Source organism: Dipodomys merriami, unplaced genomic scaffold (genome assembly GCF_024711535.1).
Source record: "Dipodomys merriami isolate MVZ:Mamm:240054 unplaced genomic scaffold, mDipMer1.0.p SCAF_35, whole genome shotgun sequence".
NCBI lineage: Eukaryota > Metazoa > Chordata > Mammalia > Rodentia > Heteromyidae > Dipodomys > Dipodomys merriami.
The window spans coordinates 15187465-15215244 of NW_027205048.1; the positions used below are offsets into that span (position 1 = coordinate 15187465).

At 45.1% G+C, this 27780-nt stretch overlaps 1 protein-coding gene and 1 long non-coding RNA gene across 2 annotated transcripts in view; one reads left to right on the top strand and one right to left on the bottom strand.

Annotated features, from left to right (window-relative positions):
* The window catches only part of LOC138803857 (disintegrin and metalloproteinase domain-containing protein 12-like), a 274347-nt gene that overhangs the window by 117084 nt on the left and 129483 nt on the right, over window positions 1-27780 (bottom strand). The window lies entirely within an intron of this gene.
* Window positions 19236-27632, top strand: LOC138803842 (uncharacterized). Its single transcript, XR_011365076.1, has 3 exons — window positions 19236-19323; window positions 21894-22039; window positions 27553-27632. It is a non-coding gene; the product is annotated as an uncharacterized lncRNA (long non-coding RNA).

Consider the following 27780-nt stretch of genomic DNA (forward strand, 5'->3'; position numbering starts at 1 on the left):
CGGGTACCAGCCACATGGCCGTCTGTCCAGGCCCGAGCTGGCCAGAGCTCTGCACTTGCTGTCCCCACACTGCGGGAGCTGGAGAAGTGGGGCGACCCCTGGAGAGAAGGGGGGAGGAGGAGGAAGAGGAGGAAGAGGAGGGGGAAGAGGGGGAAGAGGAGGAAGAGGAGGAGGAGGAGGAAGAGGAGGGGGAGGAAGAGGAGGAGGGGAGGAGGAAGAGGAGGAGGAGGAGGAGCAGGGGGAAGAGGAGGAAGAGGAGGGGGAGGAGGAGGAGGGGGAGGAAGAAGAGGAGGAGGAAGAGGAGGGGGAGGAGGAAGAGGAGGGGGAGGAGGAGGAGGAGGAAGAGGAGGAAGGGGAGGGGGAGGAAGAGGAGGAGGAAGAGGAGGAGGAGGGGGAGGGGGAGGAAGAGGAGGAGGCCACCTCAGGGCCAGAGGCCCGCAGGAGAGGCTGGCAACAATGGCTTCCCGGAGACTCACAGCCCCGGGACACAAGGGCGCGCTGGGGAGGGGCGTCCCCGCGGGGGAGCAGCCCTCGCAGGCCACACGGTCAGGTGCCGAGAGCTCCAGAGCTCCGCTCTCCCTGGCCTGGGCCTGCGCTTCCCGAGGCAGCTCCACAGAGGAGTTATTATTATTTAATCGCAACGACAACAACGGCTTGGGAAATAAAACCAACACAGGCAAATTATTGGAACACCAAGAAGAGCTTTCTAAAGGTTTTTTATTTTAAACACATGTTCCTAAGACAGTCGGCTAAGGCCTGCCAGGAAGACAGCATTGAGTCTATTTTCCTCTTTCTGTGAACAGAGTTTGCTTTGGAAACTGCCTATAAATGCCCTAAAAGTATTCCCCCCGCACCCCTTCTCATCAAAAATAATCAAGGACAGTACACAGAGTTCCGAGCCTGTCCCAGTAATCTCACTTGAGTGGAGTGAGGGATTCTCATCCACATGAGCATCGGGTTGGGGAGGAGGGTTAAGCATGGGTTCATTCATACCATTGGATGGCACAGAAGAACACGCACATTCCATGGCATTGTAGAACAGGCAACTCATCACTAGCTGTCCTGAAAGGGAGAGGCAGGGCCTCCATGTCCATTCTGGAATTTCATGGGGCCATGAATTCATGCCAAGGAGCCCCACTGCCATGTAAACCACAGGGTCTTCTCTTCCCTGCCCTTGGTAAGATGGCCCTGTAAGGTCAGTTGACCAAGCCCTAAGGAAGACATCAGCTGTGTGACATGATTGTGCTCAGCACTGGGCAATACCTGTCCTTCTGCCTTCTGCACACCACAAGTGACTTGCAAGGCTTAGAGCACCCAGGACCAGAGTTAGAGAACTCAGAGGCTAATAAAGGCACTGAACTAGCTCAGTGAAAGGACTGAATGCATGACCCCAGAATGATCTCAGAAAAGGATCCCTTTTAGGGACCTCTCCAGAAGAAGCATCAGGAATCAGCAGGCATCCATCCCTTCTCTAGCCCTGCTGCCTTCACTTCCAGAGGCTCATGAATCGAGGAAGATGGGGTAAGCATTGCTTTCCGTCCAAGGCCATGAGTCAAAAATTTGGCTCTGTTATTCTTCAGGGTGGGATTAATTATCTCTAGGCCTCTTAGGGGGTTCATTTATACGTGATATAAAATAGAGTTTTATTGTCATTTTAAATAAAGACACTGGATGAAATTTAAGACATATGAAGAAGAGAGAATATAAAACCAGAAATGGCAAGATGCTGTAATTCCAAGGAGAACTCTGAATCATTCAGCCTATTTTGTGTTCAGAAGAAGCAACCGGCTAAATTAAGTATATTGTGTCTTATTTGTGTTTCACAGAGTAATGCAGTTCTTTTGTTTCGATTGGGCAGCAAGCAGCAGTGTAACTAAAATATGGTAATCTTCTTGTGGAAATTAATGATCTTATGAAAAATAAATGGGGATAAGAACTTAATTCTTAAAGGCACTGAAGCAAATCTCTGTGTCTCAAAAGCATAGAGACTTGTAGGGTTAATCTTGAGGCAGTTCTTCAATGAGCTGGCAATAGATTGGAGCCTTCCCTGTTTGAGTTTATGGCAGACCCCCAGGGAGAACAGTATGAAGAGCAGTCCACATCCTACATTTTAAAAAGAGGCATCTCATCTGTAGAATGTGAGAATGGACCTGTCACTGTGTCTTGTTGTTTAGCAGGGAATGCCAAAGCTCAGAGCATGAGAGAGGGGTCCAGTCCCAGTAATCCATTCATGGCTGGATGTGACTGAAGATGTATTATGGGAAATATTTATGAGAGCATTTATGAAAAGAGAGGCCAGTTTGTCAGAAAATACAAAAAAAAACATGGAATTACTTCAGCTAGGAGAAGCAGAGAAGACATTATTCGATTATTAATGCAAAAACTAAACTAGGGAATCAGAAGAGATGTGAAAATTTTGAAGTGTGAGTTGGGGGGCAGTGTCTTTCCTGGCAAGTTCAAAGCTCTGCTTCAGACCCCAGTACTACTGCAGGGAGCAGGAGGGAAGAAGGAAAGGCGAGGGGGAAACAGAGAGGGAACAGATTTGGTTCTTATGAGATACAGAATAGTGATTAATTAATAATATAGAATAATGAAAGTGGTCACTGTTTACTAAGCCACTACTAGATTTCATGAAGGTTACAGATTTTTTTTGTACCGGTCCTAGGGCTTGAACTCAGGGATGGCACTGTCTGTGAGCTTTATGACTCAAGTCTAGTGCCCTACCACTTGAGCCACAGCACCATTTCTGGCTTTTTTGGTAGTTAATTGGGGACAACAGTCTCCCAGACTTTACTGCTCATGCAGGCTTTGAACAGAGATCCTCAGATCTCAGCCTGCTGAGAGGATTATAGGTGTGAGCAACCAGGGCCTGACCAACGATGAAGGTACTTTTATAAGCATGGTCTACTTAATACTTAAGAAAGACTCCCAAAGGCCCTTGATGCTGACCTTTCTCTGGAGGAGATAGCAGCTTAATATCACACAGCTAGTATGCAAGCTTGGATTGGGTCCTAAATTAATTGCCCTCCAGAACCTGCTTTAACATTTCCTACAGAAGATTGGAGATGGTGATAGGCATAGGTTCTTTGACTTTGCTTCTTTTTCAATTAGTTATTTTAAAAATAAACATAAACAACATTTGGTTTAAGAATGTGGGAAGGAAGCCTAGGGGCAAAACACTGATACCAATCTGCAAATACACAAAAAATAACTATAATACAGTGAATTTGGAGAAAAAAAACCCTTGGATAATAAAATCAAGAGCTACCCCATGCTTGATAACACTGTAGAGAAGAATGGGGATTCAGCTAGTCCTACAATGTTCTCCTCCAAGAACATTGGCCAAGAAGAGGAGGGAAGTTTTCTACTTGGACAGGGATACCTGAACACAGGTAATGTGCTTCTTAATTTGGCATCTTAATTCAGCCTTATTAAATAAGAACTTAAGGTGTGTTTTAAGTAAATAAATTATTCTCACATGGAGTACCATCTGAGTGTCTAAGCAAGCTTTTGTGTTGGATTTATGGCTGTTATTGACACTTAAGGGTCACATGAAGATCCAGGGTCTGCATCAAAGTCAGGCATTGCAGCCGGCCACTTGAGTAGAATTTTCTATACAAACAAGATCTGTATTTGATATAGAGAGTAAATATAGTCTGAGAGTAATGAAAAATTTAACCATCATAGTCATAAACCATAGCGGAGGAATTTGGCTAACTTAGTTCTGTCTATCAATTCATTTTTTTGAGGAATGCAGGGAATTTTACACCTTAAGTTCAAATCAGTCAAGCATACTAGAGAAATAATTATATTTCTCTTTTACATTACCCTAGTGCTCTCTGGAGGCATTATTATTGTAATTGTTTATCTGAACATCTTTGAGATAATTCTGTAACCAGCCATTGAGCACCTACACGATTTGCCAGAATATCTTAGAGACAAGATCAATACATGTAAAGCAATGCATTTTCATGTAGGCTTATAAAAACAATTGTCTATTTCTTGACTTTTCTTTTATCATAAATTTTACAACAAAATAAAAACAGACTTCAGATTCAGGGGAAAAGTCAAAGGAGACAAAAAGATTGAAGAAAAAAAATCCAGAAACATTTCACAGTGAATGCGTTTGTATGTGGGACTGTGTAGAAAAGTGCACTTGATGATTCTGTTGTGAGATGTGGAGCTGTCAGTGTCCGTGCATGATGCCCCAGCAGGTTCTTTCCTGGAATGTCGCAAATGCTAACAGAAATGGTGAGGGTTGGCAGCCCTTCCCTGTGCTCTGCCATCTACTTTGGGAAAGCCTGAACACAAAATGGCACTCCTAGAGGATGCTATGTCCCTGTCCTTTCCCTCCTGGCTTCTTGGTTTTGTGGCCAAGTCATTCTGCAAGATCTAATAAACTGATACCATTTTCTTTATAGATCAGACTTAAAACGAATTGGCCAAATTAGTATCTGTGTGGATTTCTAACTCTTCACCAAGAATGGCATGACCCACCCTAGTGGGAAAGCACAGAGGCCAATCCCAGAGAGAGAGGTGAAGCAGTTTAGAAACATTCTGACTCTGTGTGGAAAACACGGGTTCCACTCTGAGGGCAAAAGATGTTATAGCGTCACTGGTGGTCTTTCTGTCTTTTGACCTTGTGTAGGTGACATGGATCAATTCGTTAATTAATTCAATAAACATTGAGTGCCTATACCTGACACAGAGAAATGGATGAATTAGGCCATCTTCTGAGGACTTGAGGGCCCTTCCTACCTTGTGGGGTGACAGAGGTATAGATGAGTATAATTAAAGTGTTCCTCATACCATAAAAGCAAGGCCCACAGGACCTAACTGACAGTGTTAGCTGTAACCAGGTGGCAGGCTGGGGGTAGGGGGAGAGTATAAGAAAGACAGTCCTTATATGAGCACTGTGTGCAAAGCTTTCCTGTGTCTTCCTGCGTGCCTTCTCATTTGAGGGCAGAAGTTCTTAATTTTCTGAGATGTATGCACAAGTTATGCTTCAAAAAGAAATATTCTCAATGTCTATACAATATCTATCCAATTATTACCAAGAAAATGCATAGTATTATAGAAAAATAATGGCTATAGGAGCTCTATTACACATTTCTGCTTTTTTTCAGTAACTGAAGGCACTACCATTATCCTAATTTACACAGAAGACTGATGCTTGGCAGGATGAAGTGTGTTCTGTGGTCCATCCTGTAGCAGGTGGCTGAACCAAGTACTGCAGCTGAGCTCTCAGACTACAGGGCTCTAGGTCTAAGTTACAGCAAGGCTCAGAGCAAGTTCAGTGTTCTGCATCCAAGGTCTGGGGTCTTCCATTCTGTGGATGCATCAGAAACTAGCCTCAGGAATTATCACATTGTTTTGGATTAGTCTGGTATTTGCAGGAATAGCTCTGTGTGTGTGTGTGTGTGTGTGTGTGTGTGTGTGTGTGTGTGTGTGTGTGTGTGTGTGTGTGTGTGTGTGTGTGTGTGTGTGTGTGTGTGTGTGTGTGTGTGTGTGTGTGTGTGTGTGTGTGCGCGCGCGCGCATGTGTGTGTGTGGTAATGCTCATTACCATATTCTAGGAAAAGCAAACAAAGCAATGAAGTACTGACCAGAAAAAAATGTAGGAAATCTAAATGTAAAAGGTAAGCTTGATAATTTCTATTTTTTCCAAAGAAAGATAAGCTCCAGTGTCTAGCATTTGCCCCCAAAGGATTTAGGACCAAATAGCAAAATAATTACCTCATTTTCCTCATCTAAATATTGATGAAGTTTTAATTTGCTTTTGCATTTGAAGCTATTGATCCATTTCCCTAATCTTAGCATAGACAAAGAAGTTTCTTGGAGAGAAAGCCGAGGGAGAGTACATTTGTTATTTTGTTGTTTCAGTTCCTTTGTGGCACTGTACTGCTGGAAGGAGGATCATCATTATTAGTGTAATCACACTAAACACACTTGCATCATTCAACTATCATCCAGTAACACTCTGGAAGAGGAAGAAGTGTTTGAGACTAGTGTATCATAACAACAGTTAAAGTGCCTTGTAAATATAAAAACAAATTGTGCTATACGGATTTTGATCAGGGCTTTATTAACTTAACATGATTCCAATAGTTATGGTGATATATATTTCCTAGCAACCATGTCTCACTCAACTCATTGCGATTACTATTATGTTATCAGTAAGCATAATATTTATGAGTCTTTCCATTTGTACTCCTATCCACTTATCCATGTATGCTCACATTCATGAAGCTATCCACCCCTGCCGCCCACACTGCCACCCATTCTCTTGCCCATCCATCATCCATCTTCCCCCATGTAGCCATCTATCCATCCATCCCTTGTTCCTAAGTAGCCTTCTACCCAGCTGCCCCTCATCTGTCCACTATCTATCTACTTTCCTGTCCCAGCCTCCCCGCCATCTAGGAATCCACACATCCATCATTAATTACGTGTGTGCTGTGACAAAGTGAAAAGTGAAAAGCAAACTGGGCCAACTAAGTTGAAGACAAGGAGGGAAAGGAGAGCTGGGAGACATATTATGGGATTTTATCTCCATTTTTTATTTGGTTAAAATGGTGATTTAGAGTTGCCTTAACTAATATTACATTGCCAGCTTTTTACAGTCAGATCAGGCCCCATCAGCTGTCCTTCTGGACTGCAGAGTGGAAGCAGCAACCTCTCCTGACTTGGAAGCAGCTGGAATCCTCTGGGAGACTTGGCCCTTTTACTGCTTTTAATTACATGGCCTGCGCAGTAACCATCCATCTGCTGGCTGTACAGTGTCTTTCTCAGGTGGTGGCAGAGTATGTGTAAACCTTCAGGAATCATTTAAAGAGAATGATAAGGGAAACAAAGTTGACATGTCACTCCTATAGCATTGGCAATGCAACTCAGGTAGCAACTGGATAGATAGATGACACAGCCAGGAAATGGTGGCCCTCTGACCATGCAGTAATCTGCCTGGTGGCTGGAAAGTTTCCATGGATATGGTTTCTCAGGAACATTCCATTTCAACAAAAACGTGTAGGGACAGTGTGAGGTGCAGTCCAATGTCTATTGTCAGAGTGAGGTGAGTGTGACAGCCTGAAGCGCACACCCACCTGCAGTGGCCAAGGCATAACAGATGGGAGTCAAAGTGTCCATGGGACTGAACACATACATAGTCATGTATTTCAGTACAGGAGGGATTTCCTCAACAGGGGACCTGGATTTCCCCAGCTAAAACATGTTGACTCTGAGTGATTCTCCTGCACACATTCACTTCCTTAATGAAGATTACTTGAACTCTTGGTCTCTTCAAAGTATTCTTTACATAGGGTGGAAAGAATATATAAAGATGTAAAAGAGTAAAATGTCAGACTCTGCCTTTGGGAAGTTTAATTTTAAACTTCCCAAAGGCAGAGTCTGACATTTTACTCTTTTACACTGGAGTTGTAGCACACACATATGGTGTGTGTGTGAGAGAGAGAGAGAGAAAGAAAAAGAGAAAGAGAGAGACAGACAGACATGGAGAGCAGAGAGTGGGGCAGGCTCGAAAGCACAGGATGTCTGAAGACATCTCCAGTAAGGAACTGCTCCCTCTTACCATTTCTGCTTGAAAAAATCCACTTAACTCGCTCAAACATTTCTTGGACATCCCCAATATTCCCACAAGCTATCTAGGTGCTGAGAGCCTGTCAGACAGAGAGAGGTGGGGTTCATCTCCCCCCAGCACAGCGGCAGGCATCCCACACAAGAGGCACTCAGCGAAGGTCTCCTGAATGGATGGACTGCTGGAAAAATGAATCCACGAGAGGATGTTTTGAAATCCAAACACAGAAATGTTATGGCCATTTCCATGTAACTATAGAAGAGTTCTATGACTAACACTCAAAAACTTGGCCTCCAAAGATCTTTCCTAAATCCACACTTAATAAATGATTGTATAACACAATGAGATATTTAATATTCTTTCCTTACTTTATTACTCTCCTTATATTTTGCTTGATTTTCTTCAAACACAGCATGAAATTTCTATTCACATCGTAACTCATGAGCCAAGAAGTCTGGACCTCATCCTACTAAATATGTACCAGAACCAGGGCTGTGTCCTAGTGAAGGTAGATTCCTTAATCACCCCCCCCCTCCACCACCCCAAGATCCATTCCTGCTTCTCTTTCTCTTCTCTCCAGCCCAGGGTCTTCCCAGGTTTAAGCCAGAGCATATTAGAATTGAGCTACTAGACACAAGTAAAATGGTACAACTGCATTTAGTGGCTGTCAACTTTGCTTTTTTCTACACTAGTGAGTTTTAGATAAGATGAACACATTAACCTACCACAGGTTTTATTGTTTTTCCTAAGTAACAAAGGGATTCTCTATAGAAAGCCCTTGAGTGCAACAAAGAAGTGATCTCAGATTTTTAATATGGTGCAAAGCTTATTAATCCTGCTCAGATTTCATGCTTCAACATTTATTATTATATTAGTCTCCCCAATATGATTTATTTAGATTTAAGTATTCCAGTTGTTACGATGAAATGGCAAATTCTGTATCCGATTTCACAAATTGCAGATGACGTTCTCTAGACTCAAGTTCAGGGATTCAGCTCTGGAGTTTGATTTTATAGCAAACACTCCATTGTAAGTTTTATGCTTGCATATCTTCAAAGCTCAGTGACCTTTGATGGAACTGCACTCATCATGGCGGTCTCTTCGTTCTGGGATTTGTCTGTCAACAACTATGCTTTAGGGAAAAGAAACCCAGTACAGAGCAGCAGAATCTAAATGAGGCCTACCTGGGAGACCACAGTTCAAGTCCTGACCAGCTATCTATCTTTCCCTCAGCACACGTCCTGTAAGAATCCTTCACAACCATCCCAGGGGACCATGCAGAGGCAGGCAGCAGGGACAGGAGAAAGGTTATTATAAGATTTATTTGAGGAGCTATATCTCCTGGGGGAGAGGGCACCTGGCGTCTGCCCCTATCCAGGTTGGCGGGTAGGTCTGGGGGAGGACGTGAGGCAGAAGTGAGGTAGGTCTGGATGGAGAGCGGGAGTGGCCAGCTGTATGGTGAGAACTCTAGGACAGGGAGGAGCTCAGGTCTGGGTGAGCTGAGGACCAAAGGTGGGGACAATCAAAGGGAACCGAGGACAACATAAGGACTGCCCATCCTTCCTGGGCCACGTGAGGTTAAAAAGGTTCAACTGCAAGAACCAGAGCCATTGTACATGCAGAGGGGGCACCATCCTGCACAGAGAACCATTTTCAGGACCTGGAGACCAAGGCCACATTGCAACCTAACTCTGATCCTCTACTTCATGAAGGCACTGATGGAATAAAGCACGGGCGGGATCCTCTAGCTTCTGATTTCACCACTTAGATCTTAACTTTAGGACTTCCTTACCACTGATTGAAGTTTTGCAGTGGAAAACGGAGTCCTTGCTTACATCTGTGGGTAAGGTCTACTCTGGGGATGTTGCTTTATCTGCCCTCTGACAAAACACTCTGTTCTGACTCCATGAAGAAAGTAAGACATTGCTATAGGTTGAGAATCTCTAATCTGAAATTTGAACCATTCAGAAATATGAAAGCTTTTGAGTGTTAACATGCCACCGAAGGTGGCAAATTCCACATGTAACCTGATGGGTTGTAGTCAAAACATAGGAAGATCAAGAATATTATGTCAAATTCCTTTAAGCTATATAAATATGGTATATGAAATACAAATGGATTTCATATTTAGCATTGGGTTCCAGCTCTAAGATATCCCATTATGTAGGTGCAAATATTATAAAATTAAAGAAATATGAAACACTTCCTATTCCAAGCATTTTCTATGAGGAATATTCAACCTGAAGCGTACTGCAATTTCAACAGTATTTTTCTATGTGGTCAGCGCTGCGTAATGACAGTGCATGGATTTACTCTTAGCTTGCCTGTTCAGATTTCAGGTGGCCACTCGATGCTGGGCCCTCAAACCCAAACAACTTGACATTGATGGCCTTACAGAAGTAGGTGAGGATTTTCTTTCCTGACACAGCACTCCCACTGTGCGAGAGTCAAGAGCTGCCGAGGCACGTGTCAGTCTGCTAACCTCCGTAGAAGTCACAGAAGCAATTCTTAGAGAATGCATAGTGGGGCCACCTGAGGGCTGTTTTGTGCTTTGCATGCCATTGTGACCATCAGGAGTCCATCTGAGGGCCAACACAGAGGATATGGTGGAAGGACTGGGATGTCATCATCATAGGGACAAACTAGAGAAATGGAGGGGGCCGGGTGAGAAGGAACAGACCAGGCACAGCAGCACAGCGCACAGTGAGCAGTGCTGGCGACAGTGGTATCAGCATTATTATTGTCTCCTGAAGCACTGTCTCCCGGGAGAGTGGCACCCTTCATCCTGTCCATGAACAAGCCCCTCGAGGGGGCTGTTTCAAAGGTATCTGAAGATTAGCTAGCAGGTGAGTTGGGTGCTTGTTAACTTCCTGGGACATTGTAAGATTTGTGTAAAATGCTATGTCCAGACTTCCTGCGTCACCGGGAGCTTCTGATCTCTCCCTGCAAGACCAGCTGGTGCCCTGGCCCACTCTGAGCGGCAGAGCTGAGAGGGGGCACTGCTATGCTCTGCAGAAATCTGGCAGGAATGACAGGGAGCAATGGCAGGTGCATCTGCTCAAGGAGCCTGTCTCTGCAGCTGGACAGTGCTCATGCGCAACTGTCCAGTTCCTCATGCCATCCTCCGGGAACAGCAGGCCCCCGGAACACACTTAGTATGTGGTACCGTTCTCAGTGAGGAAGAATGATCGAGTCTGATGGCTCAGCTGCCACACTGATTGGCTGACAGGAACTTGCAGTGCACCATGGTGGAGAAAAGTGTGCTCCCCTGAGGACCATCATGGCCACTCTGCACACTGAGTGTGTCTGAATCCCAGAAAAGAACAGTTCTGCTGGGCACTGTTGGTTCACGCCTGCTAGTCAGGAGGCTGAGATCTGAGGCTGGAGGTTTGAGGCCAGCCTGGGCAGAAAAGTCCAAGAGACTTTTATCTCCAAAAACTACTCAGAAAAAGCCAGAAGTGGCACTGTGGCTCAAGTGGTAGAGTGCTAGCCTTGAGAAGAATCCCAGTGACAGCACCTAGGCCCTGAGTTCAAGCCCAGGACCAACACACATACATACAAAAGAACAGTTCTACAAAATGGTGAGTTATTTGGTTGGGGGAGGAGAGGCGGCTAAAAGGGGCAGGAATCACACAGAGGGGGGTGGGAAGGGATGGGGCTGGTGGGGACAGGGACAGGAGTCAGGTATTAGAGCCTAGAGTAGACCAACAGATGGTCAGGTGACAGAAGATAACCTTTAAGTCTCATTAAATTAGGCAACATATCCACAGACAAGAATGTACAATACTTCCATCCATATTTTGTTTCTTTTCTCCCTGAACCAAACCTGGAAAGCAGGTACCACCTTCAGCCTGTCGATAGGGAAACTGAAACACTGAGCAAATACTACGCTCTCCCAGGCCATGAACAGATCCGACACACAAGCACCAGTTCCCTACTTAGGACTCCTAATTGTGTGGCCTTCCTGTTTTGGTGGCTCCTCTCTGTACTGCTCCAAAGCTAAGTGGGGGTGAGCGAGCCCGTCCTTCCTTGCTTCATTCGAACGTGTATGGAGAAAAGTTTTGTGCTGAGAAAATGACCACATAGGTCTAACTTTTACGTTCTTCCTAAAACACAGATACAACAAAAAGCAGACACCCTCTGAGAAATCAGCCATTATGGGAAAATGGTCTCCACATGACTTTTATTATTTTCATTCTCTTTCTTTTTTTAAGCTCTTCCCAACTGTGAAGGAAATGGAATAAAAAAAATAAATGCAATGCTACAAATGAAATACCAAGTGATTTTTTAATTTTTTTGGCTGCTAGGGGCATTTCAATAAATGATTTCAAACTTCCTGACTGTCCTTTGACAGGCCACGGAAAGGCTAGAGCTTTGGTACTGGTGACACTAGGGTGCTAAGTCAAGTCTGGGGTTACTGCAAGGAGAGGAGAGGCCAAGTCAGGTGCACGTGGCCTGGTGTGGCAGGCAACCCTGTCCCCAGGGTGGGGTTAAAGCAGCCCAACCCGCCGTCACTTCAAAGTGACTTCAAAGAGGACATCTAACAGTAAAGACATCTAACAGGGATGTGGGAGGGAGACTAAGGGGGTCAGGGCAGAGCAGGGTCGGAAGCCTCACTGGAGTTCTTTACTGAACTAAATAAAGTCAAAGGGGCTTTGAACAGCCCTCACTTCACACCTGGCCAGGTCCAGAGTAGAAGTGCACCGTGGCCCCAACATTCTATCCTGTGGGCAAGGTGAGGCCACTCCAACCCTGGCCGTGGTGATCCTTCCTCTGAGCACCTGGCACCTGGGAGCAGGGAACAGGCTGAGAGAGTGCTCAGGGCTATCTGACAGCCAAGGGACTTGTGAAGTGAGGCTCAGGGTCACAGGAGGTGACATCCTGGCTGAGAGCCCGCTGGTCAGTAAAGACCTGGCCAGCCCTGTCATTCTTCTCACCTGTGTGGTCCCTCACTGCTCAGTTTCTTACCACTGACATGTCTGGCTCATGCGAACACAACAGTTCAAAGCAGATCCGGGGGCCCAAAGTAGAACTCAGTTCAAGTTTATAACAGAACAAAGCCCTTGGGTTCCTGTGGACCTTCATGAGGCCCCACGTGGACCACTGAGACTCTCTGACATTTCTTGGCCACATCACACTGGAAAGAGCAGAACTTAATGTGGTGTTACAATTCTGTCCAGACCGAAGGCACACAGTATCCATGGCTGGCAGTTGATGGATGTCCACAGATCACTCTACCTGCCCATCACTCCGGGCACCCAGCAGCCCTATTTCTGTGATATGCCTGTGTTAAAAACACTCTGATTTCCTCACTTTGATTTCAGGGACTGTCATCAGTCACAGGCATTGAATAGAACTACTTTTGTCTTTTAGACCCATGACATCTTATATAACAACAGAGAAGGGTCATAGGTATTAGCAATGCTATGTGTGTGTGTGTGTGTGTGTTTATGTGTCTGTGTATGTATATGTGTGTGTGTGTGTGTGTGTATGATGGCATTGGGGTTTGAACTTGGGACCTTGCACTCATTTGTCTTTTTAGCTCAGGGCTGGTGCTCCACCACTTGAGCCATACCTCCACTTCTGTCTTTTTGCTGGTTAATTAGAGATAAGCACCTCACGAAATTTCCTGCTTGGGCTGTCTTCAAACCATGATCCTCCCATCTTGGCTTCCTGAGGAGCTAGGATTACAGGCATACACCACCAGTGCCCAGCCATCAAGGCTATTTAAAGGTGTGAGAAAGGCCAGACACAAGGGAGCAACACGGAGGGACAGATTTGGAAATGCAGTGGGGGAGAATGCTGCTGTCCTGTGACTGAATACTTGAGAATCAGTCTATCTCTTCCTGAGCAATGAACAAATGTCATGTGAGGAGTTTCTCCCCAAACCTTGGGGTGACCTGGTTCTAAATGATCAAATGTCCTTGGTGTGTTGGCGCCCTGCCAGCAGTCATGGACACCTAATAAGGAGCGCATACGCTTGAAAAAAAAAAAAGCTTGTGGCAGCTGTCAGCCCATCTGTGTGAAGACTAGAGAGGAAGGCTTTCGGCTTTCAGAGACAAATGAAGGGCAAGGAGGGAGAAGGAAGGGGTTGCCTCACTGATTACGAGGAAACTGAGACAATGGCTGGACCAGCACATGGTCTAATGCAGTGCTTCTTACGTGTGTGGAATGATTCTCCAATTCTAAGCGATCACCCCTTCACCCCATGTTGATAAAAATGAGTTTTTACTCTAATATTACTTAAATGGGTGCAAGCATAAAACAAGGTATAAAACATACATTCATAGCACCTACCCCCATCCAATTTAGAATTGAATTACAAAGCAATATGCAAGCCCCCCTCCCCCCCGCCTTCAACCTCATTTCGAGGTTAATTCGACCTCATGGATATCTAGTTTTGTCGAAACAAAATTTCTTACATTGAACCTCGGAGTAGAAACATGATTCTGGTTCTGTGTGATTCTAAGCATGCATGTCTGTCTGTGCATGTATGTAGCAGCGAGGTATGAAAATCTCTCTACGGAAATACTCCCTCCAGAGCATGAAAATCCTATCCTACAGAGGATAAGCAGACCTTGTGCTTCTCCTCCCTGCAATTCTGCCAGTCAGGAGTCTTCCAGTGGGCATGTCAATGAGGTATACTAGATCATTCTGTGGTGTGATTTGAAGTATTAGAAAATGGCTCTCCTTACTATGTGCCAACCTTCAATATTATTCTCACTTATGTGTGGAATCTTAAAAAGTTAAACTCATACACATAGAGGGTGGAAGCCTGGTAACCCAGGGGGAGGGGACAGGGCCTGATACCAGTCAGGTGACACAAGATATCAGCTAGATAGCTAGATAACAGTGGTTAACAATACTGTGCTATATTCTTGGAAAGTACAGAGAGACATCAAGTGTTCTCACCACACACACACACACACACACACACACACACACACACACACGATGTGCATGAGATAAAGCGCATTATCAGCTTGGTTGATTCACATAGTCCACAGTGCACACATATTTTAGAACAATGTATATATGTCAAATATATGTCAATTATAATTGATGAAGAAATGTTTAAAAATTCTGTGTATGCATAAATCTTAAATACTATTGAATTCCTGGTAAATAGTTGTGATTTTCTTTTTGCTACTCTATTTACATGATAAATTCTTGGGGGCTGATATCTAGATATCTCAAGAAAGGCTTGAGAATAAGCAATCGAAGGCAAGAAGTTTATTATGCATGTGCTTAAAACTGACCAAAGTACCATCAGAGCAGGGCAGTGGTCAGCCACTAGGCCACCAGCGCCTGGTTTGTGTAGAGACCATTTTATAGGACACCGCCACTTGTGTGTTGCCTAGCTGAGCTTTTACACTCTAATGGCCTAGTTAAGTCAAGATGACAGACAGTATCACCTGTAAAGGCTAACACATTTAATTCCTGCTCCTTTGCAGAAAATGCCTGCGTACTCACAGTCTAGAGGGTACCATTGGGATGGATTTACGTTCTGCTTTTGATGACAGCGCCAAATCTGTGAAGTCCGAGATCAAGGTTAACCTGGAGAAGACTGATACACTGCAAGTGATTCCCATTGGACAGGAGAGTTATCCACCAAAGTTACCATCTGATTGCCCTTAACTAGCCTTGTAGCTAAGTCAGCACTCTTATTTTATCCTTCCTATTTCCCTTTCAGGCTGCATCCTCATCCTGCTGGGTCCCTAGTTAATGAGCTGTAGAAACATATGGCAGATGCTCACCACATAGTTATATGAGAGCCACATTTTTAACTTTCTGCAGTCGCTACTTTGGCACAACTTATTTGTTTACAATTGATCAATGTGTGCATATTTATGGAGTCACTCTGACTGGCCCAGTGGCCTGTGGAGCCCTTTCAGTGGTGCTATGAGCAACTTGGGAGTAAAGACTGGGACTGCTAGGGCAATGTAAAAGATTTCTTTTCAACCCAGAGAACTCTGATCCATTAGACACGCATGCTCAGAAATGTTGTATAATAAAAGTTACAAATGATTGTAAATGACCAGTTAGTTGTGGTTATTGATGGGTAAGACCATGAATATTTAAAATTCTTCTCGTTTCCTTTCTACATTTTCGATAAAGAACATTTATTCTTATATAAAATAAAACAAGAATGGACTGGGTGCTGGTGGCTCATACCTATAATCCTAGCTACACAGAAGGCTGAGATCTGAGGATCATGATTTGAAGCCAGCCTGTGCAAACAAAACAGAGAGACTTACCTGCAAATAACTACCAAATAGTTGGAAATGGAGCTGTAGCTCAAGTGGTAGAGCACTAGCCTGGAGAAAAAAAGTTCAGGGACAGCACATAGGCCCTAAGTTCAAGCCCAGGACCGTGTCATACACACACACACACACACACACACACACACACACACACACACACACACACACACACACACACACACACACACACACACACACACACACACACACACACACACACACACACACACAGAGGAAAATTTAATTTTACAAAATGTTAATTCTAAATAACCCAAGGCAACAGCCCCTCCATATTAAGGGGTGGGTGGCTTTTTTTCTGGGAAAGGTCTGATCTATCTTAGTGGAAGATTAAGAGACAGAGGAAAATGTGGATGAGATGGGGAGCCAGCTGCAGAGGCTTTGGGTAAGAGGGACCTGCAGTGTCCGGCAGATACTTGATGCAAAATCTGAGTCAGAGAAGGCACAGACCCGGGTGAGCCAGGCATGTTAGAGAACACAAACACAGCTATGGAGCTGTGTGTAAAGATGACTTCACGGTGGTGATCAATGGGGAATGTTTGGGATGCATCATAGCGGTGCTCCTGAGAAAGCTGCCTGGGTCTAGTTTGACCTGGAGTCCCTGAGGCCCAGCCCAGTGCCCAGAACATCAAACACATCCAGGAAATCCTGCAGGACTGGACAGACAAAAGGCAGGCCACAGGGAGGCAGGGCAGGTGGGACAGCTCTGGGGAGGCAGGAAGGACACAGTGAGGAAGGAGTAGGAACGTGCACGGGCCACGCATCCCGCAGGTGGGCAGGCACCTGCACATGGCCCCCCTCACAAGTGGAGGATGGGGACTGCCATTCAGTGTGCAACTCAGTTCACCACTCTCCAGTGATGTCACACATTCAAAATGGGCATCAGGACGCAAATGAGGCATCCTGCGTGACAGATGTGCAGATAGCAAGACCAATGGCCATGATGTAAAACAAGATCTCTGCAGGCAGCTCTGCTTTCCTCCTGGGGCTGTCCACTCCCCAGTCTGGGTAAGTCACTTGTGGCAGGTGTGATGTTATCTCTCGCATCCACAGACACATTTCAAAGGTTTAGCTCCCATCCTGCTATGGGGTAAGAGAAGTCACACTGTCTGCAGAGGGGTTTGATGAAGTGTCAGCTGACAGAAGAGAATGTGTACGCCCAGGAGAAGAGGTCCAAGGAGGCCCCAGTGAGTTCCCCCTCCCACATACAGATCTGTTCACAACCTCTGAAAGGAGCCGTCACGGAGGGACAGATGTTGTACGAGTCACTGCCTCTCACGGTACAACTGTGCTACCTCCTGCCCCATATTCTGGGTGCTGGATGTCTGCCCACACTTCGTTGCAGAGTCCGGGGCTGGCATCCTTCCTGGTAAAGCAAATGAACATCCCACTAGACACAAACTCAGTTTTCATCTCAAGGTATGTCTGGGCTTAAAACTGACAATATGCTCTTTCAATTCTATTTTTCTTCAAACCCCACCAAATTTCATGTGTATTTATGAATATACAGTTACTGCCAAATTCCTGGTGATGTATTCATATTTGAAACTTCCAGCTGTGGTGAGAAAAGAGGAACACATTTTTCAAGAGGGAAGAAATGACTTTCCCTAACCTATTAAGAATAGGTCCCATTTTATGACTGCATATCTGATATCAAAGCATAAGAAAGGAAGCACTGAAGAGGAGGAAGAATGGGGTAATGTCAATTTTTTTTTTTGGTCGTGGGGCCTGAACTCTGGGCTTGGGCGCTGTCCCTCAGCTCTTCAGCTAAGGCGAGCACTCTACCACTTGAGCCACAGCGCCACTTCCAGCTTGTTCTGCTTATGTGGTCCTGCGGAATCAAACCCAGGGCCTCATGCATGCAAGGCAAGCATTCTACCTCTGAGCCACCTTCCCAGACCAAAATAAAAAAAAAATTTGGGGGGGGGTCCATTTGTGGGGCCTGAACTCTGGGCCTGGGCGCTGTCCCACAGCTCTTCAGCTCAAGGCAAGCACTCTACCACTTGAGCCACAGTACCACTTCTGGTTTTCTGGTGGTTTACTGGAGATAAGGGTTTCATGGACTTTCCTGCCTGGGCTGACTTTGAACTGCATCCCTCAGATCTCAGTCTCCTAAGTAGCTAGGATTACCAGCATGAGCCACCAGTGCCTGGCAATGGCAGTTTTCTTATATTACAGCCTGACCTTTCAACAGTGAGCTTTGTGTCTTTGGACCCCAGGAATAAGGGATGCTATAGTCATGTCCTTGATCTTTTTTTTTGTATAGCTACATTAAAAAAATCAGATTGAGGTTTCTAAACAGAAAGGTTGGTTTTCAGAAGCTGGAACATGTCCAAGGGGACAGAGGTCAAGGGGAGGGGGCAGACGGATGGGGGCAGGAAATTGGGCAAATACAATGTACGGTACACATATGTGTCATGGTGCTCTGTGTATAGACGTGAACATGGAGTCAGACAGCACGGGCACAGGTGAGATTGGGATAGGTGTGGGGGGATGTGTGTGATGGAAGGGGTAAGATTGATCAAGATGCAATGTCTTCATAAAATGACATGTTGAATTGAAACCCCTTTGTACAACGACTTACAAAAAAAAAAAAAAAATAGCCGGGCACCAGTGGCTCATGCTTGTAATCCTAGCTACTCAGGAGGCTGGGATCTGAGGATCACAGTTCAAAGCCAGCCTGGACAAGGACAGTCTGTGACACTCTTTAATAAACCACCAGAAAACTGGAAGAGGTGCTGTGGCTCAAGTGGTAGAGCACTAGCCTTGAGCTGAAGAGCTGAGGGACAGTGCCCAGGCCCAGAGATCAAGCCCTAACCCACCAAAAAAAATCTGGATGGTTCTACAAAGATGACCAGATGGCCACAGAGAGTCTTCCCAGTGCTGCTGCTGAACTGGCCAGCAAGACACCACTGCGACACATGGAAGGAGCACTGTGGAGGGATGGGTCTCCTTCACCCGGACCACGAGCCAGGTCTGCTTGCCAGGCCCTGGCACTTCAGGCATGAGGACAGCCGCCTCTCTCCTTGGTCATGACTTGCAGCTTCCCATATGGCCCCTTCTGTTTCCACCTGGTGTCTCTGAGCCCCCTGATGCCGGGGTTGCCCAGCTGGGTCCTTTCCCACCAGCTTCAGAGGTACCCCCTTTACCACTGAGAGCCTGTGCCGGCCAGGCTTTTAGGCCACCCAGTCTGGGGCACCGGCCACCCCTCTGCCCTCAGGAGGCCATTGGTGCTCTCCACAGTGTGCTGCCTCAGGGACAGCCCTCAGGAACCTTAGGGACCAGATTCTCACCACTGTGCTTCTGTGACATAATGTTCCATTTAACCAGAGAAGGAAATGTACACACTGGGAATTACAATAATGAAACTCAAAAAGAAACACGATGTTTCACCACCGGTCAGTAATACTGTCCAGTTGATGGACAATGAAAATACATTTGCTTACATTAAGTGAGTACCTCCTTCTCTTTCCAGTTAATTGAGATTGGCAGAATGGCCCTCTTCTGTTCTATGAACAAAGGCAGGTAGTGATTTGTTCCAAGAATGTACTGGGGAAACAAGGTATCCAGTGGCTAGTGCTAAAGGCCAGCCTTGAGAGCCCTGCGGGGTACATGGTGGGAGCCTCTGTTCACATCCTCGCAGGAAGACACGCCTTCCAAAGGATTATAGAGACTTCTGGTCTGGCCTCACTGTCTAGAAACTTTACACTTGAATGATGGAAAAACCATCAAATAGCGACTAACACGAGTGGGAGAAGGAGTGTGGGTTTCGGAACCGGAATACTGGAGTCAGCAAACTCACTGGCTTTAGACATATTGGACTGGCCTTCGCCTTTCACAGCTGCAGAAGCTCAATTCCACTGCCCGGATGAGGGGACCCATGTGGTGGCCCTCCCAGGGGACTTGGATGGTGCGAGCAGCGCGCTCCCAGTGGGCTCCCCGCGGGCTGTCCACCGGCTGCATACAGCGAGGACAACAGCAGCATCGCCGACGCATCAGGCAAGAAGCTATACATGTGGTGCAATATCAGGGGAGAGGAAGATGCCAGGAGTCCAGAGCTCTCCAGGCCCTCGAGAAAGGGACTTCGGGGTGTGGCTTTGAGACACACACAGCTGTGAGTACTTAGATGTGGGGGGTAGGGTGTGGTAGTTAATTGGAGACAACAGAGATGCGGTAAGCGAAGCCACAAATGTTGTAAATGCACATGGTATGTTCTAGAAACCGTATGTAGATAAGTCTGGCACAGGGACCTCTTTGGAAGGGTACTGAGGGGCCAGACGAGAAGAGAAGGCACCGCCAGCTGGGAGAGCATGAACATGAATCTAAAGTATTCGGGATTCTTTCACAGGCAAGACTTTTGGAGCAGCTGTGCTTGAAAAACGACTCCAATAGTAGATGTCGTGGCTTAAATGGTCATTTTCTAAACGACGTGTTCAATTTCTAACTCCTGGTGCCTGTGATGGCAGCCTTCCTTGGAAATAGGGTCTTTGATGATAAAGTTGAGCTAAGATGAGATCATGCTGAAACAGGATGGACCCTGTGTGGTATATTCTTAAAGAAGGCAATTTGTATGCCCACCCTCAGAGAAGAGAAAGCCACCTAGAGACAACAGAGGGGACACAAGACAAGAGGGGAAGGATGTACTTCCAAGGCAAGAAACACCAGGAGCTACCAGAAAACACCGGCTGAGGGAGGCAGGAAGGGCGCTTTGATAGGGCTTGGAGGCAGATCAGCCCTAGTGGAACTACCCATCCTTCATTCTGGACCTCTAGCTTCCAGAACTGAAAGAGCCTGCATTTTTGTTGTTGTTGTTTTTTTTTTGTCACTTTGTGATTCCTTGTTAGGCCAGCCCTGGGGAAATCAACAACCACAGAGCCATCCCAAGGAAGGACAGAAGGAAGACTTAGATGGCAGGGCCAATGAACAGAGTTGAGGTACCATCCTCACAACAAATCAATGAGACTTGGAGACTCGATGGCTGGGTGGAGAAAGAAGCTTCTGTCAACAGGAAGAAAGACCATTATCTGACCACGAGGAGTCAGACCTTTTTACCGCAAATGAAGGGAAAGAACGGCTGGCCTTCTATATTTGTAAGGACAGGCTTGTCCGGTTGGAATGTTCTGGGGCTCGGTTCCCAGAGTACAGGCTCTAGAAGTCAGCATACCGGGGCCGCCACTCCAGTCCATTCTGGAAATGCAAATACCTTATTTGGACTAATCTCTCCCAATGGCTGCAGAGCTACCTGCCCCACCCCACCTGAAGAGACTCTGCTCCCAGGCCTTACCATGGGGTTACAGCTATTATTACCTGCAGAAAACATTTGTTTTAAGATCTATAGAAAAGTAAACGGGGCATGTGGTAGCTGTTGGCTAATTTGTTTCCAGCTAATTGATTCCACATTTGAGTCCATCCTATTAATACCACTTCAGCCTTTTTGGGTGTACCCCGAAGTCCACCAAACTATAATTTCATATAAACTTAATGACTATCCAATGACATTACAGAGTCCAAAAAAATGTTCCTTTTTCATCTTGAGGTATCCCATCCCATAATCCAAGGGTTTGAAAAACCCAAAGTGTTCTAGTTCTTCTCTTTCCTTCCCTTTCTTTTAACCAGAAGAAAATAAAGGTCACTCTGCAGTCAGAATAATTGCTACAGTGGAGAGATTATTTTTTAAAAATACTTTCTCTCAAAATTACAGATTTAAGATAACGATGAAAGTAAAATTGCAGTTGAACCCCAAAGCAAAACCTTCAACTAAAAATACAAGTTGCTCACAACATGCAATTTTGCTCGGGCTGAGCAGCAGAAATCACTTCGCTTCAATAGAATTGCCATCCTTCCCTGGCGTCTGCACACTCAAGTGGCTGTGTCATGGAAGGTCCCCAAATTACCCCAGGTCTGTACCTAGGCATGTCTGAAACAGAGTTCCAGAGGTCAAATGGAGATTAGATCTCAAGCTACTGGAAAGAAAAACATGTCTCTATTGGAGACCCTTTTCTTTTATTTCCTTCGCTGCAGATAGGAAGATATAGAAGCCATTGCAAACAAATGGTCATACTGTCTCCCCTTAAGGAGAAATCTTGTTGAAAGTTCAAGTATCCCAAAGGCTCTGTTTGTCATCAGGCAAAGGGTTGGAAAGAAGAAACGGAAAGGGGAAAATATAGGTATGTAGAACATTTCCAAATCCTTTATCTTTCCCTTTCTCTCTCTGTTCTTTCTCTCCTTTCCGTCCTCCTGCCCCACCCTCTGTCTCTTTTTTTCTTTTGTTTTCTCTTTTCCTAACCTCCTTCCTTCCTTCCTTCCTTCCTTCCTTCCTTCCCTCCTTCCTTCCTTCCTTCCTTCCTTCCTTCCTTCCTTCCTTCCTTCCTTCCTTCCTTCTTTCTTCCCTTACTCCCTCCTTCCTTCCTTCATTCCTGAGCCTGGGCCTTGGACTCAGGGCCTGGCACTGTCCCTGAGCCTTTCTTGCTCAAGGCTAGCATTCTACCACTTGAACCACAGCTCCACTTTCAGCTTTGTGTGTGTGTGTGGGGGGGGCATTAATTGGAGATAAGAACCCTACAGACTTTCCTGCCCAGCTGGCTCTGAACTTCAATCCTAAGATCTCAGACTTCTGGGTTGACAGGATGTGAGCCGCCAGCACTGGACTTCCAAATCATTTCTAAATTGGGAGATTTTCTTGTATCTTCATTACAAAGGTACATTGTAGTTAACCTATGAGAAACACAGTTGTGATTTTTATAAGGATATAGCATTCTTTATGTAATGTGAATATTAATATGCTATATGCCATCCTACCAACATATACTCACAAGAATTACAGTTGGAGGGAAAAATTATACCTTAGTTCAATTGTAACAAAAATCAAATTTAAGGTAAATATTTCAACAGACATTTTAACTTTGTTTCCTAAAAGCCAGTATAGTAGAATTCCTATGGAATGTAGGTCCTTCAGCCAAGAAAAATTGTGTTTTACCAATGTCAGACATCTTGTTTGAACAAATATAGTAACATAAACACAAGGAAACACAGAAGGCAGTGAGAAAAAATGACTTAGGCATACATTCCATCAAAGCAGCAGGTGCCATTTTACTAAAGAGACATTCAGTTTTAGAAAAGTCATGTTACACAAACATATCCTGAGCATTCTTTACTTATCTGACAGGACCTGATGACGTATCTTTTGAGGTAAAATGTCCTCTACCACCCTTCCCTAAGTTCCTCAGAAACATCCTTGTATCAGTATTACAAAAATAATGTTTCATAATTTGGGGCAAGGAGGGTATGGCCCCCAGAGGCCTCTCCATTCCGTCCTCCCTTAAGAGTCTAGCGGTAAAGGAGGGATCTCACTTTCTTTGGTAGATATGTTTCTTAGAAATCTTGGGAAAAATCAGGTTGTGCATATGCACATGTATGTGTGCATGTGTGCATGAATCAAGTTATCATTCCACACCCTCAGGAACTGAAGCAAGTCTGTAGTGAATTCTTCGCTTAAGCAGCAGCCAGTACAAGGTCTCACTAGAGGACGGGGCAGCCATTGTGCCCCAGCTACCATGTCCTGCCCTTCCTCCTCCACCAGCGATGCTTCACAGGAACTGGCAGCTCTCCACTCCTGTGGCCCAGCTTTGGTGGATGAAGATGATGGGGAATTGTCTGGAAAGGAAACAGAGTCATGCCAGGGAGGAATCCTGTAACTGTCGGACATTGTTGGTGATTAGCACTGCAGCCGTGGCCTGTGAACAGGGGGGTAACACTCCCACAATGACAGGGGAGCCTGGCCTGAGCGCTGGTGGTGTCAGTGGCTAAACTAACCAATGGCAGAAGTGCCATCTTGGGATGGCCCTCACATGGGGTAGGTCCTGGTCGGCACAGCCCTTTATGTTGGCTGTTCTGTGACTCCCTGGAGAACATAACCTATGTCATGTTCTGGCTTCTTCTAGAAGATTCTCCTCATCCTTAAGGCTTAGTCAATACTCAGCTGGGGGAATGCCCACCTGAGCCTCTCTGGGGGCAGCTTTTCACCCGTCTTGTACTGCCCTGGCACTCCCTGTGCTCACGTGATCATGCTTCTTGGCCTTTCCAGCAACATAATCTGAGGTGCCCCGGACAGATGTAAATATGGCACCCTACATTCATAAATTATTAAGAATGTCCAGATGGTGACAGCAGAAGCATTCATCTGACCAGGGCTCTTCTACACATGGGGTCTCTGGGGTAGCTCACTTTGGACCCTCATTAAATGAATACAGCATCACTTATCTAGAGGATCAGGGCTCTGCATTTCTTTTTTTTTTCTATAAAAGGTCAGAGAGAAAGTATTTTGTGTGATCTGTGGCATAAATAGTGAACTCTGCCACTGTGGAGTCAAAGTAGTCGCAGAAAGGGCAAACAGATGGAAAAGACCATGTTTCAAGAAAGCGTTATTCATAGCAACAGGTGGGTCTGGCTCAGAGGTGTGGAAGGGGTAGGTCAGATTGGCCAGAGTGACCACTGTCTTCTTAACTCAGGGATAGATGAATGACAGAGTCCTGGCATTGGGCACCACCTTTCTGATGGCTCTTGGGAAATGTGGTGTCTTTCACCCAGGGATCCTCCTTTCAGATACCAAAAGCCTCCTGGACCAACGCAGCAGGAAAGCGACAGGGCCTGACAGCAGTCTGACCCCTCCATCGGGCTGTACCTGCAGCAGGTTGGACCTTGCTTCTCAGTTATAGGCAAAATACAAATCTTTTCTTTAAGCAGCTTGAGTTAGATGTCTGTCACTTGCTACTCTATAGGAAAAAAAAAAAAAAACCACCCTATGTACTTTAGGCCAACTTCATTCTTCTTAAGTTTAACTCATTTTAATCATAATAGCCCAATGGTGTAGGATAACAAAAGACTTCATCTAATGTGAATAACAGATGTAAAGTCGAAATGAAAGGCTTCACACAGATCCACAGAATGGTTTCCATTTCTTAAAGCCCAGTTGAGTCCAGGGCAACTTAGGACCTGCACAGATGTCAGACCTGATCTGTCCTTCTCACAGATGTCCCTCCACAGGGCACAGGTCTCTATGGGCCAGGGGGCACCCAACATCAGGAAGGGGGATTACAAGTTCCCATTGTGCTTTCCAGAAGGAAAGCCAGAGGCTAAGCTCTCCTTCTCAGACTGTGCAAGCTTCTTGTCTCTGCATTCTCATCCCTTCTCTCTACTTGGCAGTTCTAGAGTATACATCCTGCTCTCCTTTAGGAACAGATGAACTGATATCAGTGGCGACATTCCTTTTCATTGTTTTAGACTTGGTATCTTTCTAAACTTGGGATGGTTTGTTTACCAGATGATCAGACTTGTAGACAAAACATCATTGGTATCCGAGTAAATTCTACTAATACATACTAGTACTAACACTCACAATAAACATACACACACTCCATACATACTATAGACTAAAAAACTTGGTAATTCAGCCTTCCTAGCAAAACTTTGTGTGTTTGCAGAAATGTCTATTTTTCCCCAGCAGTATCTAAACAAACTACTTTGAGTACTGCAAAGCCACATCTAAATAGAAATAATAAATAACTAGACTCAACTAAACAACTAAGTGTATCATAGACATTTATACTATTGTGTCTCAGTAGAGTTCTGCTTATTGAAGGAAAGAGAATGTGCCCCAGAAAGTCACTACTCTGTAGAACCCATCTATGAACGTCAACTTCTTTTTAATCCTATTAAAATGTTTGCCACGCACCACACAAGTGCTGGCCTGCAGAGATGTCAAGATCCTACACCTCCAAACATCCACATCCCATTAAATGATCCTCAGTGGGACTTCTCCTGCCTAGCCTAGGAGACATGCTAATCCAATCTGAAAACATTTTCAAACACAAGCGTGGAAGTAAAAGTTGATTCCTTAACACTTAGCCAGGAAATCAAGGAAATCATAACATCACATGAGGAAAGAGAAACAGTCTCCTGTTTCCAGAAAAATGGGATTCATAGCCAGTGTCCACAGTCACGTGGACCGGCTGCTGTCAGGAAGAGATCTTTTTCTCTTACAAGTTGTTTATTTGTATTTGTGAAGGCCTAAACCAGCTAATTCTAACATGATCTGGTGGATATCAGCATTCACAGAGGAAACCTGAGAGACTCATATTCTAAGTTGTTTGTGTGCTTTGGTAGGTGGGTTTTCTATGCCATTCTCTGTGGTCGCAAAAGCAAAGATTAAAAAGCACATGGCCTCTTGTGTCCTGAACATGGACTCAGGGAAAGAGGGCCTGCTGCCTCTTTCCTGCAGATGCACCACATCCCGCTTCCAATGATGTACCAGCCATGACTTCACATAATAATGGAGCACAAAGGGGAATTTCATATAATCTTAGTTGTGTTATAGCAGATGTATAAATTATTGTAATAACTGAACTCTGGTTTGTGTGTGTGTGTGTACTGGGGTTTGAACTCAGAGCCTTGAGTTTATTAGGCATGAGTTCTACTATATATCTCCAACCTGTTTTTGTTTTAGTTACTTTTCAGATAGCAGTTCATGTTTTTTTTTTTTTTTTTTGCTCAGGGATAGCCTTAGGATCATGATATTCCTGTTCTCTGCCACCTGAATATCTGGAATTACAGATATGAATCACTATGCCTGGTCCATGGGTCTGATTTTTTTAAAGAAAGGATACTTTAAGAGAGAATTCTGAAGGAAATGCTTACTATGTATCTGCACTTCAAATATTATTTTTTCAGCTGGACATGGGAGTAGAGGATTCTGCCTAAGACTTGTCTATTGATAAGAAAGTCAATATAAAATATATTTGCTCCCATTTCAATGATACTGACTCATACAGAACTGGCTTCTGAGCATAATTGCTCTTGTGGTAATTCAGTTTATACTGTTGCAGATTATTTGCTGATATGCAAAAGATCACAGCTGCTATTTATTTGACTGGCTCTCACCCACCAATATTCTCCCAGAGTCCTGCTCCACTCATCTCCTTATCATCATCCCTTAGGAATTAGAGATTAAATTCCAGAATTAATTATTGATAAGATTACAAAAATATACAGAAACTCTTACATGCTTTAATATGGATAATACCCAGAGGGGAAAAAAACAGTGAACAGATAGCCTTCCAAGTAACTACCATTTTTCAGTTGGCTCTGAAATTCTTCCCCGATATCATTTGTTAGCTGTCTGTTATTCATAGTGTTTCATTTTATCTATGGGAGTGTGTGGGTTTGACCATCCTTTGTCTCTCCATGTAGGACTTTGCATGGTTATGATGAAATTCATACTTCTAAAGCTGGGTGCCCGTGGCTCATGCCTGTAATCCTGGCTACTCAGGAAGCTGAGCTCTGAGGATCATGGTTCAAAGCCAGCCCCGGCAGGAAAGTCCGTGAGACTCCAATAAACCACCAGAAAACCAGAAGTGGTGCTGTGGCTCAGGCAGTAGAGCGCTGGCCTTGAGCTGAAGAGCTGAGGGACAGCGCTCAGGCCCAGAGTTCAGGCCCCATGACCGACAACAACAACAACAACAAAATCTTATGGGTAACAAATTCTACTGCACACAAATGGAGCATTTCCCCTCAATTATGCTCCAACTCATTGTCACAAGGATATTCTCTAGGAACTGTCAAATAATAGAGCATTTCTTTCCAAAAATTAATGAAACTTTTCTATTTCTCATTATACCGCTGTCAGAGCTGAGGCCGGCGAGAGAGGAGTGAAAACCAGAATGCTAAAGGCAGGAAGACGCAGCCATCAAGTCGCCTGGGAACGCCGGCAGCAAACCTCCACCCTGGGAACGGAAGAGGTGCAGCTTTCATTGTTCCCTGGGACTCTTCCCAGAAAATGCAGGCTGTTCACACCTTGATGAGAGGAGGGTAAAAAGACAACATGGCTTTTGAAATCTTTACTGTGGGAGCATCC